This window comes from Blastomyces gilchristii (assembly GCF_000003855.2).
Source record: "Blastomyces gilchristii SLH14081 genomic scaffold supercont1.30, whole genome shotgun sequence".
NCBI classification, from domain to species: Eukaryota; Fungi; Ascomycota; class Eurotiomycetes; order Onygenales; family Ajellomycetaceae; genus Blastomyces; species Blastomyces gilchristii.
Window position 1 is genome coordinate 323,908 of NW_003101661.1, and position 18,165 is coordinate 342,072.

The 18,165-nt window shown below is 29.4% G+C and overlaps 2 pseudogenes across 2 annotated transcripts; both read right to left on the minus strand.

Annotated features, from left to right (window-relative positions):
• Positions 1-6,793: 6,793 nt before the first annotated feature.
• BDBG_17893 lies at positions 6,794-6,874 on the minus strand (annotated as a pseudogene). The gene has a single exon. The product of its transcript is annotated as a tRNA-OTHER (tRNA).
• A 4,227-nt stretch (positions 6,875-11,101) lies between these two features.
• BDBG_17894 lies at positions 11,102-11,190 on the minus strand (annotated as a pseudogene). Its single transcript has one exon. The product of its transcript is annotated as a tRNA-OTHER (tRNA).
• Positions 11,191-18,165: the final 6,975 nt, after the last annotated feature.

The window sequence follows — 18,165 nt, forward strand, 5'->3', positions numbered from 1 at the left end:
GTTAATTTCATGAATGATGATGAGAACTGATTGTATACACAGCAGAATTTATTCTATAATTCTATCAATCTGATATTGAATTCCCTGCAATATCTATCATTCAATACATGTTCTGATATGAGCTTTGCTGCAGGATTTCTTGAACAATTCAGCTCTCAGCCTATATTAAAGAACTGAGCTGTATACAAGTGTACACTCTGATATCTACAGAGTTCAATCAATGAGAGTATAACCTATCACAGAGATGCTGAAATTGAACCTGTAGCATATGCAGATGCTGATTGAGCTGGTAGGGATTCAGAATCCCATTCAACTACCAGTTATATCATCTACATAGCAGGTGGCCCTGTTGCATAACAGAGCTGCTGGTAAACAGGGGTCTCTAAGTCATTAACAGAGGCCGAATATATTACATTCTTCAAGACTGCATATGAGCTTGTCTGTCTCTGAGAGCTTCTAGAAGATGCTGAATTCATCCCATCCCGCCTTAACAATCTGAATATCAATGATCATCTCATTTCCATTACAGTCAATGATCTGGCTTATACAATCCATGCTGATAATAAGTTCATCATAGAGCTATCCTCTTCTGAAGCAATTTCACACTGCTTAAAGCATATAGAGATCTGTTTTCACATTCTTCAGAATCTTGTCTGTAAGAATGAGATATCTATCTGATATGTTTCATCTGCTGAGAATGCAGCAGATGAGCTTACTAAATCACTTGAAATATTGAAATATACACATTGAAAAGAGAATATAAAGAAGATAGAGGAATAGAGGGATAAAAAATGATGTATATCATGACTGATTTTTCATTACTTCACATTTTCCAGTCATTTTTTGTATCTGTACTTGATTTGAAGGCGAATTTTGTATATAGCATTGTGTATAGTTACTCTGGTGAGTGGGGGTGTCAGGTCACATGATCTGGCTTACTAATCCTTCCACTATATCACTTTCCACAAGCTAGCAACCTTTCAATCACACAAGCTTTACACCTTCTACAAAATATATATAAGAGTTACTGTATTTCTTATACAATCTTCTTAGTATACTAAGTGTGGCGGGCTGCGCCCGATCAATCATATAGACTATTCCATTACACTCCATAGATTCTTCCATTCCCGATCGCTGATCCTCGGCCGCTATGAACGCGCGTAACGTATGCTCCGATTCTCGGCCATTCCCAATCACTGATCCTCAGCCACTATGAATGCGCGTATATTCTTCCACTCTGAAGCTCCACCGCGTACACCACCACATATGTGTATAAATATTCATCTCAATTGCTGATTCTCACACTTTCTCTTTCTTTTCTTCTTTAATGTTTTTATCTTTGTTATATAAGATCTATCAATATTATACTGATCTATTCAGTATAGACCTCTTACATTATAAAAACATTCATTGTCTTCTTATTAGAAATAATTATTTATACATTATCTTCTTATTAAAAATAATTATTTATCAAGAGATATCTGAATATATAATAATACATAAGAAATAGAGAAACAGTTAAACAGTTAAGCAGACACTGAGTTCTCAGATAGAAGCTTACTTATCAGTTACTCTGACTCTGTAACAAGATCTTATAAAGAGAATAAGATTTTATAAGAGAATATCAGTGAAAGATCTGAGAGTTCTGACACTCAGATATATAAGAATATGATTACACTTCTTCAGATTTCATAGATATTATATATTTAATAATTGATATAATCATGTCTAATGATAATATGAAACTCTTAAATATAAGTATAGATATAATATCACAGTGACTCTGAGCAATGTTGAAATTATAATAATAATAAATAGTTAATATACATGCAACTCAATAACTTCAATATAAAGAGATTCAATGATTAACTCATATAATTTCAACATTTACAGAATTGAATATAAAAATGCTGAAAGAACACTTAGATGCTTCTGTATATTTTAATACTTCTAATCTCACTCTCTACTCATTATAAAGAATGAAAATACTCATAAAACTGAGTGTAGATGAAGATTTCATCAGTTTATTAATTAATCAAAATTAATATATTAATAAATAATTGAAAGATTGTGTGAAACAGAAGTTTTATTTATGAATAAAAGCATATGAATCAGTGTTGCAAACATCTGATAATATTATGAGATATCTTGATATTCTGTTTTAAAACACTGTCATGTAATAGAAAGTATTAGATTGATTACAGAGTATCTGACAGAGAAATACTTCTCTTACAACATTCATCTCTGACTTCAACATCAAGATTCTAGAAGTAGGTGATTAATCTTGAGAGAATTGAATAAAGATTAGCATGCTCAAGAAGACATTGACTTTCAAACTCTTACAGACTCTTATAAGTGTAGACAAAGACCAGACTTATGAAGGCTTCTGCACACAGCTTCAGACATTGAATGACCGTCTTACCAAGCTTGAAGAGGTCGGACGACAATGATTTGAAGAGAAGATGGCAATGAATGCGATTCTTGTATCTACTGTGGTTGATAACATGTATAATATGAAAGCCATGGTAGACAGCGGTCTATGCCACTATGCAATGATAAAATCTTCAGTTGTAAGATGTTATAACCTTCAGTGTATTCCTTTATCAAAACTCTGACTTCTTGCAGGATTTAATGATCTGAAAGATGTTTATACCTGTTACATGATGAAACTAAACATAGATGTGAGAGAACATCAATATGAAGATGTCTACACATATGAAGTTAATAATCTCAATTATAATCTTATATTAGAACTTGTCTGACTATCTGAATAAGATATCTTGCTGAATGCTTGAAACAGAAGCTTGATATTCTCTAATGATGATAGAATTCATGAAGATGATATTTATACAACTATGAATCTTACACAGATCTCTGTCAATGCTTATAAAATACTCTGAAAAAGAAGTCATTATTAAAATTATCAACAGAGTTACTGATAAGTTCACTGATAGCAGAATCATGTATCAATCTATTCTATCAGTCTGATCAATATTAAAAAGGCTCTAGAAAAGTTATTCTGTGTTATAATAACAGATTCTCATACAAAACTCTCTCAACAATATCATGAATATCTAGATGTCTTCTGACAAGATAATATTATAAACATACCTCTCTTACAAGGTTCTGAAGTGAATCACAGTATCAAGTTAGAGAAAAAGAATGATAAGAATCTCAAATCATTATAAGACTCTCTTTATAACATATCTTAAGATGAACTCCTTCTTCTTTAAAAGACACTCAATGATCTATTGAATAAAGAATTCATATATATTAACAACTCTTTCACTGCAGCCTCTATTCTCTTTGCAAAGAAATCAGATGAAGAACTCTGATTCTGTGTAAACTACTAAGATCTGAACAGATTGACAAAGAAAGATCAATATTTCTTATCTCTCATCAATGAAACCCTAGCACAGATCAGATGAGCTTAATAATTTATAAAGTTAGATACCATCACTGCATTTCATAAGATTCATATCACTGAAGAAGATGAATGACTTACAGTATTCTGAACATGTTATAATCTCTTTAAATGAATAGTCACACTCTTTGAGCTGACTAACACTCTCAGTACATTTCAGAAGTATATCAACTGAGTACTTCAAGATTTTCTTGATGAGTTTGTATCTGCTTATTTAGATGATATTCTCATCTTCACTGATGAATTCAGAAAAGAATATCAAGAATATGTGTGAAAGATATTACAACAGCTATGAGAAGCAGAACTACTGATAGATATTGATAAGTATGATTTTGAAGTCAAGAGTATCAAGTATCTGAGTTTTATTATAGAAGCTGATAAGAGAATTCAAATGAATTCTGAGAAAGTTTTCATTATTCTTGAATGAGAAGCTTCATATACTGTGAAAGATGTATAAAGCTTCATTAAATTTGCTAATTTCTATCAGCAATTTATACAAAACTTCTCAGATATTATGAGATCACTTACAGATCTTACTAAGAAAGACTCAGTATTTCAATGATCAGTGAACACTGAAGCTGCATTTATATAGATAAAGAAGATATTAATTAATACCTCTCTACTGATAACATTTGATTCTGATTATAACATAGTTATTGAAGCTAATTTCTCTAACTATATAATAGAAGAAGTAATATTATAATATAATAATGAAGATATTTTATAATTATATATCTTTATATCTAAGAAACTGAGTTCTGCTGAATACAATTATGAGATCTATAATAAGAAACTTCTTACAATTATATACTGTTTAGAAGAATAAGACTCTGAACTCTGAAGTATCTCTGAATTTAAAATAGTTATAGATTATAAGAATCTTAAATACTTTATAACTATCTATAAACTTACTGAATGACAGATACAATGATCTGAGTTCTTAAGTTACTTTTATTTTATAATATACTACTGTTCTGGCAGCTAGAACTCAATGACAGATGCTCTCTCATGACAAGAGCAGAATATATCATTTAATATAACAGATACTCACTGAATGAATCAAGAGCACTGACTCTTGAATCTGAAAATACTAGTTAATCAAGATGAAATAGCTTACAGCACTATACATACTTCTTCAATTAGAACTATTACTGATATCTTAACTTCTTCTGAACCTATATTAGATGAGCTATAACATATAGCAGCTTAAATTGAGAAACTTCTTTAAGCACTCACTGAAGCAGTATAATAAGAAGCACTCTGATTTCTCTCAGAATTATGTGTAAGAACTGATATCTCAGAATATTCAATCAATAATAATAACACTCTATAATTCTGTAAACAACACTGAGTCTCTCACTCTGAACTCTTACACACCTGAATAATGCAAGAGATGTATAATTTATATATAACTGATTATTCAGACTATGAATAACTGTATAGAATGATCTTCTGAGAGTTCTATTAATCTAAGATATTAAACAGTATTAGATACTTCATCTGAAACTGTAACTACTGTTCTTTCATTATCTTATAAAAGAACTGTAGAAAAGATCTACTAAAATCACTTAATATTTCTGATAAAATCTGATAAGATGTAGTAATTGACTTCACTATCAATCTATCTAAGAGTAAGAGTTATAGAAATATTCTGATCATTATAAATTAATTAAGTAAAGATATAATATTGAAATCTTGTAATAAGATAAATACTGAATAAGTCACTGAAGCTTTTCTACAGAGTCTGTTCTATTGAATGTATGAATTACTGAGATTTATAGTATCAGATCAGAGCTGTCAATTTATAAGTACTCTCTGAACTAGAATCTGTTAAGTTCTCAAGATTACACACTGTCTGTTAACTGTCTATCACTCTGAGACTGATAATACATCAGAATGAATAATTCAGACTGTAAAGAATTATCTTTATAAGTTCTGTAATTACTTATAAGATGATTGATATGATCTTCTTCTACACACAGGAATTACTATCAGCAGTCAAGATGTTATTTTAACAGATATAAGTCTGTTCTTTCTTACATACAGATATCATATGAAAGTGTTAAATCTTCTAGAGATTATACAGTTCACACTATTATTATTATTATTCTTCAATTATAGATGTATACAGTCAGAGACTATGACATCTATCTGAGAACTTTAGTTCTCAGGGTTTTTTCTATGTCTGTAAAGTTAACTATTGTACATTCATCAATTTTAGATATGCAAAATCAGAAAATTCCAGCTCAGAATATAAAAACTGTTTATAAATTGCAGTGTTTTAACATCTTTTGATACTTTGAAATCATTTGACAATATCATGACAAAAGAAAAGAGAGAAAGAACACAGTCTCAAAGATAGACACATTAAATAGATAGATAGAAAGAAATTGAAAGGAAAAGATACAGAAAAAGATAAAGTAAAGAGAGACTATAACAAAACAAATTATTAAAAGAGAGTGTATAGCTGTTTTAACAGACTATATCTAATTGATTTCCTCCTCTTCATATTCAGATAATTCTGAATTTAGCCATTTTCTTATAGCTGCTTGAGTTTCTGATAGAAAGTCTATTAAGTATTTAATTCCTGTCTCAGTTGAGAATAAGAATCTTATATTTAATTGATTTAGATCATACTTCTCTTTCAATCTGGCTCTGAGACTATTGTATAATGCACAGTGCATTATAATATGCTCAGGACTACGGGCGCTAGCCACCCGCAGGATGCACCTTAAGCTAATTACATTTTAACCCCCTATAATTAACCGACCACCGCGTCCGTCCTCTCAGGCCAGCCACTAATTTCCAGGGGCGTTAGTTAGTGGCTGCCACCGCCCACTTGGTGGCGTACACACCAAGCTTCCGGTTGCTGATCTCGGCCCCATTAGATGCCCATAGGCCTACCAATCAGCTGTCGTGGCCTCGCCCCGTGTTAGGGACTAACCATAGGCTTGATGACTGCAGTCCTCCCTGCCAGTATTAGGGCTTGGCAGGGAGCTTGCAGGCTCTAGCCTATCAGGGTGCCCTGCCTAGGGCCTAGATGCGCGTCTAGGCCTGCTAGTCGGGTGGTTTTCAAAATCATTCCCTGTATTTGGGGGGGAGCTAGGCTCCGATGACAGCCCTAGTTAGGGACTCACTTAAGTAGTGTATAACCACTACATTAGGCTTGGCTCTATATCATTAGAACCTTGACGGGTGCACAGTAGGATAGTGGGACATTGACACCCCATGCCGGCCCTGGTGGGTGTTCACAGGATCTCGCTTAACTAGTGGCTTGGCTTGCAGTAGGGAGTTCTACCCCGCACCAAGCCTTACTAATTAGGCTCAGCCCCTATTACATGGGGGCTTTCATGGGTAAGAAGTGGCAGGTGCCAGCGGTGGGATTCGAACCCACGCACCCCTAATGTGTGCGGCCTTGGTTACCAGTCTTACCAACTGGGCCACGCTGGCATACAGTTCACACTGAATCTCTGCAGTCTGATTCAGATTGCTGATAATATAGTAATAAAGCTCTGAGATGTCTGTGATTGAGCAGAGATCTTCATGATAACTGTGAAACAAGATTAAGAGAACTAAATTAATGTTCACTGAGATTTCATCAAATAATATAAGATAGAAGATCTGGTATGATTGAATCTTAAGAATATATGAATCACATATTCATCTCATACACTAGATTATTATCATATCAGGTATAAAGTGATAGAAGTTCTAAATAGTCATAACTATTATCTTAACACATTATCAGAGATTCATGATATATTTCATACAAGCTTACTCTGCTACACTATTATTAATTTATTCTCTTCTCAGCTGACTTCTGACTGACAGTCATCAGACATCATAGAAGAAGATAATGAGCTTGAGTGAGAGATTGAGAATATTCTTGATAAGAGACTCTGCAGTCACAGCTGATAATATCTTGTGAAATAAGTCAGTTATAATTAACTGATCTGAACTCTGAGTTCTGTATTATCTGAAACAGCAGCTCTTGATCAATGAGAACTGCTTCTGAAAGAAGAGAGCTAATGTGATGAGCTGCGCCTGATCAATTATATAGACTATTTCATTACACTTCGTAGATTCTTTCATTCTCAATCACTGATTCTCAGTCACTATGAACATGTGTAATGTATGCTCTGATTCTCAGCCATTTTCAATCACTGATTCTTGACTGCTATAAATATGTGTATATTCTTCCGCCCTGAAGCTCCACCGCGTATATCATCACATACATGTATAAATATTCACCTTGATCACTGATTCTTGCACTTTCTCTTTCTTTTCTTCTTTAACATTTTTATCTTTGTTATATAAGACCTATCAATATTATACTGATCTATTCGGCGTAGGCCTCTTACACTAAGTATTATATCTGTGATATTCTTATAATAACTCTATAGCTCATAAGCTCACTATTTAAGTAAGATAATCAAGCTTATTTATATAACTCTTTAAATAACTATTTCTATATAATACTACTAACTAGTCACTACTTCAGTTCTATTATATTATAATTTAAATCACTTAATCTGATTATAAGTTTGAATCAGTTAAGCTCTATTAACAGACTGATATAATCTTATATATTTATACTGAGACTGATTCAATCTTACTCTCTGAAGAAAACTTCATATTATTCTCTAGAGTATATATATCTCTATTTTAATAGAAATCTGAGATTTCTGAACTTACTGTATACTATAATATAAGCTCTTTAATTACTCTGTCACTGCTGCAGTCTTTACACATCTACATCTGTTATAAAGATAGAGAGATTAAGATTAAAGATTTTTTGAATTATAAGAGAAATATATTATCTAAATTTCATAACTTTATTTATATTCTTGAACAGTAATTTCATCTTAATCTGAGTCAGTTTAATACTTATAAGATATAAGTAATATGCACTATCAATCTTCTTAAAGACATCTCTGTAACTACTTAAATTATTAAGAAGAGAGAGCTTGAGTGTATTAATACTATTATAACTTAAGAAGAAGTTAAAGACTTTCTACTGAATCAGATTAAAGATTATTATAATCACAGCTTTATAATAGTATAGTAATTCAACTTATTATATTAATAAAATAATAAGAATTCTTTTAATTTTAATATAAGATTTGAAGAATATTAAGAGAAATTAACTAATAATTTAAATTAAGTAAAGATACAGTTTTATCTTATAAAGCTGATTTATAAGATCTAGAAAATAATATTATAGTATCAGAGTTTATTAATTAATTATACTGAGTTTATTAACTTAACTTTCTAAATCTATTTAAATAGCTGTATAACTCAGTATAGAAGATGAAAGAAAACTCAGATCTCTGTAGAGAACTAACACTGAAGATTATAAGCTTCTTATATTATATCTTACTATTATTGAATTGATAAAGAATGAAATAGTCTACAATCTTTCAATTTAACTATTTTTAGAATTCATTAATAAGTTACAGTAGAGAAACATCTCTACTGTAACTTAAATTCAGAAGTTAAAGAAGAAAGAATTCAGTTTAAACTTGAAAGAGACAGACTCTGAGTAGAGTAGTACTGTTAAGAAATTAAGTCACTGATAACTAGAAGAATATAAACTTCTACTATTAAATAATTCAGTCTTCATCTCTTATAGCAGAATAATGTATTAGAAGTTATTATAATGTATTAGAAGTTATTAAGAATTTATTATAATAATTTTCATACTGAGTACTTCAGATTAGAGAAGATTGAGAAGCTTCTAAAATATAAATATATTTAAAATAAGCTTCAGACAGATATTAAAGAGTACATTAAAACTTACAATATCTGTTAAAGAATAAAGATTCTGTGATATAAGTAATACAGTGAGTTGATATCACTGTCTATTTTAAAGAGTTTATAACAGAATTTATCAATGAATTTCATAATTAATCTACTAAAGTTAATAAGAGTCAAAGAATATAACTCAATTTTAGTCATTATCAATTACTTTATAAAGATAATAAAATATATCTCTACTTATAAAAAGATTAAAGCCTCTGAATTAACTGATCTATTTTTAGATATTATTATTTATAATCATAGTGCTTTAAAATCATTGATAACAGATCAAGAATTTCTCTTCATTAGTAAATACTGATCAGCTTTTTACTATTATCTTATAATAAGATATCTTCTCAGCACTGCATTTCATCTGCAGATAGATAATCAAACTGAATATCAGAATCAGATATTAGAACAGTATCTTTAAGTATTCTATTTATATTATCAGAATAATTCACTTAAACATCTTCTAATCACTGAATTTATATATAATATTATAAAGAATGTAATCTTAAAAGTATCTTCTTTCTATACTTATTTTGAATATAATTCTTCATTACTCAGTGATGTCACAGATGATGTTTTTAAGAAGAGAATAGACAGTCAGAATATTCAATAGATACAGAGAACAGAGTACTTCTCAGTACTAGAAGTAAAAGCAAGATTAAAACTTTTGAATAAAATTCATAAGAAGACAGTAAAAAGCATTCATCATACTCAGAAGTAATAGATAGAATACTATAATTAAGAACATCTTTTAATGAAGTTCTTGATAGAGAATCAAGTACTACTTTCAGCAAAGAATATCAAGATAATCAAAATAAAATCCATGTAAAGCACATCAAGCGCTCCACCACGAACTCGCTCAATTTGTCGAATAAGAACCCGCCGATGGATCCATCGAAAAGCCCTCGATCATACGAGCATTTTGACCCCATCGCCGACTGCATACCCCGTATGGTGGTGGAGTTATCCAGCCAAACATGAACCAGACGTTGTTCGAAACTCCTGTGTGGGATTATCCCCTGTTCACCCCTACCACACCACAACCCTGGGCCAAATTGCCATACAAATTGTAAGGTGAAGAGACCTAACCATATGCATCAATCTTCTCAATTTTGAAAGATCCCTGATCTGTATTTATGAAGATATCTGAGAAGCATCTTCCATGAAAACCCTGTCTATCTTTGATGTTCCAAAACATCAATGCCAAGTCCCACCCATGTACCGCCCTTCTCAATCTGGCCCATCTCGAGCAGAAAAATACAAAAAGATATCTCAGTAATAGTATCAAGCACATAATCAACAGACACATCTGAAGTGCATTCTCTGTAAAAAACTCTCTCTGTCTTTGATATATCAAGACATCAACACCAAGTCTCATCCTTGTACCACTTCTCTCAATCTGGCTCATTCTCAGCAGGAAAATATAAAGAGATATCTCAGCAACTGTACTTAATACATAATCAGCAGATATGATAACTATAAAATCAGTATATCTCAAGATCTGACTGAGTCTTTGATCTCTGCACAGTGAGATATATTAAATCTAGTTTTAATATCTCAATATTCAATAGATTCTGTAAGATTATTATTATTATTATTAGTATTCTTCCATTATACTCATATGCAAGCGGAGCTTATGATGAGTCCTTGCGTGATGTTAAATACAGGTCAAGTGTTGGTTATACAGGAGGAAATACAGGTGTTGAGACCACGCCAAGATAACAAGAACATAGGAAAATACAAAGGAGTGACAATTAGATACATGCGATAATAACTTCTCAGCCCAGGAACATAGAGCAATTCATTGGAGCGATTTGTACACCTCTGTATTTATTAGGAACCTGAGGTGCTTGAGTTCCGGATTTAATGTATCCCCTGCGGGTTTCGAACCCACGCGCCTTGGTTTCCCACGCCAAGGTGCTACCGGGTGGCCGCATTAACCATTCGGCCACCGGGGCTAAGATTCTGTAAGAGATTGAAAACAGTAACACTAGATTTCTATTAAATTTGAGAATTAACTCTACATTGATATAATCATTGATAAAGTCTTCTATTTTAAGATATAAATAATCAGTTTCTCTACATTCTGCTGATAATATTTATATTATTATATAGAAACAGACTTATATTCTCTATAATATCAAGACTCTGAAGAGAGAAAGTCTTGATAGAGAGTATACAGTAGTATATATCTTAGCAGTTTCTATCTCATTCTTCTGCAGCAGTTAATGCAAAAAAAAGATCTTATAAATAGTTTTTTACTTCTCTTGAAAAAGTAAGATGTTTTTCTCTAGATTTTATATAATATTCTTATAAAGAATTAAAAACAGAGTTATTTTCTATTATAATTTTATATTCTTTTAAATAAGAATTACTTTTTCAGTGACTGAAGAGCTTTTATTAATACTTAATTCTTTTTTACACTCTTTATTAACTGATTTGAGTTGTACACTTATTGTGTGAGAAGAATTGAATGATTTAGAATAAAATTAAACAGTTTTAATCAATTTCTCTGCAAAAAATTGATTTATTTTTTATCAGTTTTTCTCTCAAAAACTGTCATATTATCTGATTTATTATTAATTGATATCATACTTTTTCTCACTGTATTTTAAGAAAGAGATTATAAAGATTTTATTAATTTATCTTAAAAATCAATTTTAGTTTATTAGATTCTCTTTAAAAATCTAACCTAGTTACTGAACTAGTGTGAAAAAAATCAGATATTTTATATATAAAAGTCTGTTATTCTTCTTTTGAAATAGTCTGATCAACTTTTCAATTAAAAACAGATTTAGAAATCTCTTAATTGAAACAGTCTGACCAACTTTTCAATTCAAAAGAGTTTAATAAATATCTCAATTGAATTAGTCTGATCAACTTTTCATTGAGTAAGAATAATGAGTTTAAAAGTACACTCAGTTGATGTGAAAAAAAATACTTTCTTAAATACTATTTCTGAGATTGAAATTCTGAAGAGAAGAAAGAAAGAAGAAATAGAGAAATAACAAGTTCTTGAAATATAGAAACTTAAAAAAGTAAGTAAAATTCTTGAAAAGCAGTGTCTGAGTGAGATGAATGAAGAAGTTCTGTTAATTCTTCATACTCAGACTAGACAACTACAGAAAGTAATCAAGTTCAAACTTAGAATTTTAAACACAGTTCTAAAAACTTTGAAAATTTCTAATATAATTACTGACTCTTCAGTTTACTCTTCTTTCTTTTCTACTTCTTCTTCTTCTTCTTCTTTAAATCAGAAGAAAATATATACTCAAGCAGCTGAATCTGCTGTCTCTAAATCTGCTATCTCTAAATCTGCTATCTCAAAATCTGCTTAAAATTCTGAAAAAAACTGAGAAGAATACTGCTTATACTTCTATTGATAGAAGAGTGAGAAAAAAATATAAAAAGAGAAAAATCTTCAAATCTTCAGAAATAGAAGACTTATTCTCAAAGTCTTAAATCAGAACATCTTACAGAGAAATAAGCTAAACTTATGTCTTATTTTCAGAATTAGAAATGAAATTAATCAGCAGTTCTTTTCTCAGTTAATGACTGATATTTAAGTTCAAAAATCAGTTATAGCTTCAATTGAGTCATTCTTCTTTGAAAACTTCATTATTCTGATCACAATGTCTGAATTCAGTGCAGAATTCCTTATTCAGAATGAGAATCTCTGAAAATCAGCAGTAGAATCTCTGTTAAACATAACAATTCTATCTAAAAGAGATGAAAAGTGAGATAAATTCATTCTTCATAATATTTCAGTTGAAATCTTTGACTGTGAGAAAGAAATACTACTTCTCAAAAATGAATTGAAAGAATATAATTCTATTTAACTGAGAAAAGAGTCTGTATAACTTAATTCAATTAAGTTCAGATAGAGTAGAAGAAATATCTCTATTCTAGTATATATAAAGACACTTAAATAATCAAGAATCTCTGAAGTAAGAGTAGCAGATTTGAAAATGAGAGTTCATGAATACAAAGACTCAGAAATGAATCTCAAAGCTTAAACACAGTGTTCAAACTGTCAAAGATATGAACACTTTACAATCTCTTATTTCAGAGACTTAAAATGCACATTCTGTGCTAGAGATCATAAAACTAGTGAGCATAAATATAAAACATGCTTAAAAAGAGATGAAATATATTAATATACTCTGCTTAAGTGCTTCAATTGTAAAGAAAAACATGCATCTAGCTCAAAAGAATGTGTATTTACTTCAAGAACTCAGAAGAACTGAAGAAAAGATAAAGCTTAAAATGAATCTAAAACTGAAGAGAAAAGTCAAGCTAGTAAATCTATAACTGTAAGCTTAAAAAGAAGAAATTCTTAACTATCTAGATCTTTAAACTTCAATTCTTCAGCTAAGTGTAAATAGAATTTGAATTCTCAAACTTCTGTTAAGATTAGAGAATTGAGAAATAACTCTCAGGATAAACTAGATATAATGCAAGCAGTTAAGATTCCTACTTTTTGAAATAGTTATAATCTACTATCTGATGATAGAGATTAGATTCTACTCTATCTCTACTCTCTCTTAGTATGAATATACAACAAAAACAATAAAAAAAGTTTAAAAACTCTTCAAAAATTACATTTATTCAAAATAATGTGAATAGAAACTCAAATTGTACTTATTCTTGTCTTCAGATTGTATTTAAATAAAAAGTTAACTTTATACTTCTTCAAGAATTAAACTTTGATACTGAGTAAAAGTATATCATTTCTCATTCAAGCTATTCCTGCTTTTTTCCTGAAAAATCTGAGATAAAATCAAGAGTAGTAATCTATGAAAGAAAAAGATCAAGATATCAATTTAATTTGAGATTTGATATTATATCTGACTCTGATATTCTAGTGAGTGATATTATAGATAAAGAGAAATGAGTTTAATACTATTCAACTTATAAATATCTATAATAAAAAGTTATTGAAAGAAAACAATAATATCTGAATAATTAATAGAGAATTTTTAAATATAATTTTCTTAAAAAACTCTATAATTATAGAAGACTTCAATGCATATCATCTCTGATGAAACTCAGAGTGTATAAGAGCAGTAAGAGCAGATACTCTGATTAAGTGAACTTTTAAGTATTCAATACATTTAGTTAACAAGTCTGACTAATAAACATTCTTTAGAAAAGACATGAAATAGAAATCTATTATAGATCTAACTTTTATATCATAAAATCTAATTGAAAAAAGACTTATAAACTGATTTATTAATTTAAATGAAATCTCAGAATCAGATCATGAGATCATTCACTTTCATATTAAACTGAGTGAAAAATAAAGAAGTGAAAATCCTCTTCTCTCTCATTAGTATAACTTTGAAAAAGCTGATTGAAAAGCAGTTAAAGAAAGAGTAAAACAGCTGAAATCTGAAAGACAGAGTGAGCTCTATTGAAATCAAAGTCAAGATATCTTAAATAAAATACTTGAGAATAGAGTAAAGCTGATTATATCTATTCTTCTAACAAGTATTAAAGAAAATATTTCAAAGAAAAAGTCTTCTGAGTATTTCAAATCTTGATGAAATGAGAATATCACTTTTAAAAGAAAGTAATTAGTCACTGTTAAGAGAGATTGAAAGAATAACTTAATATCTAATAAAGAGTTCAAAGCTATTTGAAATGAATATTTTTCAGATATTAAAAAAGTCAAAACAGATTACTGGAACAAATTTCTTGAAGAAGCATAAGAAAAAGAAGTTTTTAAAGCCTTTAACTATACTAAAACAAGAAGTGTAGCAAAGCTTTCAACCTTAGAATATGAATTTCAGAATGAATTGTATACAGCAAACTCTTTTGAGAAAAAATATCAAGCTTTTATAAGAATTCTCTTTCAAAACTCCTCATATTTAGAAGAGAAGAATATGTCATTTCATGAATATATTAATGAAAATAGCTGGGAATGGCCTGAGCTTACATGTGATGAACTAGAGTCAGCAATATTCTCAAGTTCAATTAACACTGCTGCAGAGCCTGATTCAATTAATCATTCAATTATTTAAAACATATATTTCTACTTGAAGAGTGAATATTTTGAGCTCTTTTTCAATCTCTTAAAAAATGATTATTATTCTGAATACTGGAGAGAAGCTACTGAAGTAATTCTTATAAAATCTAATAGAAAAGCTTCAGTTTCTAAGTTATATAGAGTAATATCTCTGTTGAACTATTTGAAAAAAGTTCTAGAAAAGATAATAGCTACTAGATTATCTTTTATAAGCTCTATTAATGATTCTCTTCTATTTAATAAACAAATGAGAGATAGAAAATAATGTTCTATAATTAACACTGTTCTCTCAGTTATTCATAATATTCAAGTAGTAAAGCATAAAGACCTGGTCTCAAGTGCAGTTTTTATTGATATAAAAGATACATTTAATCATGTTTCAAAGTTTAAGATAATTCAAACTTTGAAGATGTTAAAACTATCACTTTCTCTAATAAAATGAATTAATTATTTCATGTCTAAAAGAATTATACAACTATTCTTTGATGAAAGAAAATAAGATAAAACTGAGATAAAAATAGAAGTATTATAAGAATCTTCAATCTTATCTGTTTTATTTACAATATACACTGCATATCTATTCAAGAATAGAGAGATGAAAATAGTGAGATCTTTAAGTTATATAGATGATATTGATCTACTCTACAGTTCAAAGATAATCAAAGAGAATTTTAAAGTAATTAAGAAAGCAGCAAAGAAAATCTTTGTTAGAGTAGATATTAATCTAATTTAATTTGATATGAATAAAACTGAGTTAATTCACTTTTTTCTCAGATTTAATAAGAAAGAACTAAGTCTAACTCTTTTGAATAAAGAGATTAAACCCAGTTTGAATATCAAATGACTAGAAGTATGATTAAACTTCAAGTTGAATTTTAAATATCATATTCAACAAGGAATTATCAAGACAGAGAGACTACTGAATAGTATAATCAGACTATCAAATACTGAGAGAGATCTATCATTTCAGGCTATGAGACAGTTATACATAGTCTGTATTATCTCAGTAGCTGATTATGAAGTTCAAGTTTGATGAAACAATCAAGATAACTTCACTGAACTGTTTCAAAGTCTATAAAACAGAGCTTTGAGAAGAATTCTGAGAGCTTTTAAATTATCTTCTATTAAAGTAATGAAAATTGAAGCTTCAATTTCATCTTCTACTATTCAATTTGAAAAGGCCTGTATGAACTATGCTCTGAGAGTCATGAAGATGAGCTTAAATCATATAATCAGAGAAAGAGTCTCTTCTTCATTTTTATTAGTTAACTCAGGAAATAAACTGAATTGAAATAGATTTCTTAATTGAAATGAGAATAATGCTTTAAAGAAAATACTCTCTCAACTGTATAGACTATATTCACTTATTAAGAATTAATTTTCTTCATTAAATGTTGAGAAAATTGCTTATGAGAAGATATCTCTCTGAAGAGAAAAGCTGAAATCTCTCATAGACTTATAAATAAGTAAACTATCTAAAGAGAGAGAATATGAACAGTATTTAAAGAAGATCTCTATAATCAATATAAAAGACTCTATTCTGATTTACTCAGATGACTCAAAAAATGAGAATTTGAATAGATTAGATGCAGACATTGCTTATACTGAAGATAATATCAATTTTATCTCAGATTTATGAAATTTAGACTGTGAATCTGAAGTCTTTGATACTGAACTATTTGTAATAGTGAAAGCTTTCAAACTCATTGAAATAAAATCTTATAAAAGAGAAAATAGTTTGAAAGAGATATGAATATTCTCTGATAGTCAAGCTGTTTTAAAAAGACTTAGAAATAGTCAGATTTATAATGATCAAATGAATCTTAAACTGATTTTAAACTCTGTTTTGAAAATTCAAAAGAGAAGAATATCTAAACTGATAATTCATCTGCATTGAGTTCCTGCTTATATGAATATTCATGACAATGAATTGACTGATTCAGCTGTAAAAAAGAGTTCAGAATTAAGCAGATCTATTCAAAAAACAGTGTCCTGGTCTTTCATAAAGAGAAAGATAAAAGAATCTTGTTTAAATAAGTGAAATAAAAGCTGGCAGAAACAAAAGAAGAGCATACATTATTCAAGATTTGAGATAAAATCAAAGTGAAAATCTTGTTCAATTAAATGTAGAAAGAAAATATTCTCATTTATAATTCAGCTAAAACTAGGACATGATTATTTCAAATCCTATATACAAAGATTTGATGATATATTTGATTCAACAGAGTGCTCATTCTACAATACAACTGAAAATTCTGAGTATATTATAATATATTGTGCATTATACAATAGTCTCAGAGTCAGATTAAAGAAGAAGTATAATTTAAATCAATTAAATATGAGGTTCTTATTCTCAACTGAGACAGAACTTAAATACTTAATAGACTTTCTATCAGAAACTCAAGCAGCTATAAGAAAATGACTCAATTCAGAATTATCTGAATATGAAGAGATGGAAATTAATTAGATATAGTCTGTTAAAACAGCTATACACTATCTTTTAATAATTTTATTTTGTTATAGTCTCTCTTTACTGTACTTATTTCTTTCTGTTCTTTTCTATCTATCTATTTAATGTGTCTATCTTTAAGACTATGTTCTCTTTTCCTTTGTCATGATATTTTCAAATGATTTCAAAGTATCAGAAGATGTTGAAATACTGTAATTTGTAAACAGTTTTTATATTCTGAGCTGGAATTTTCTGATTTTGCATATCTGAAATTGATAAGTGTATAATAGTTGACTCTATAGATATAGAAAAAACCCTGAGAACTAGAGATTCTCAGGTAGATGTCATAGTCTCTGACTGCATACATCTATAATTGAAGAATAATAATAATAATAATATCAAGATAATAAGATTATATAAGAAGCTCAGTGAGTGATGACTAGAATCTTTCTTAAC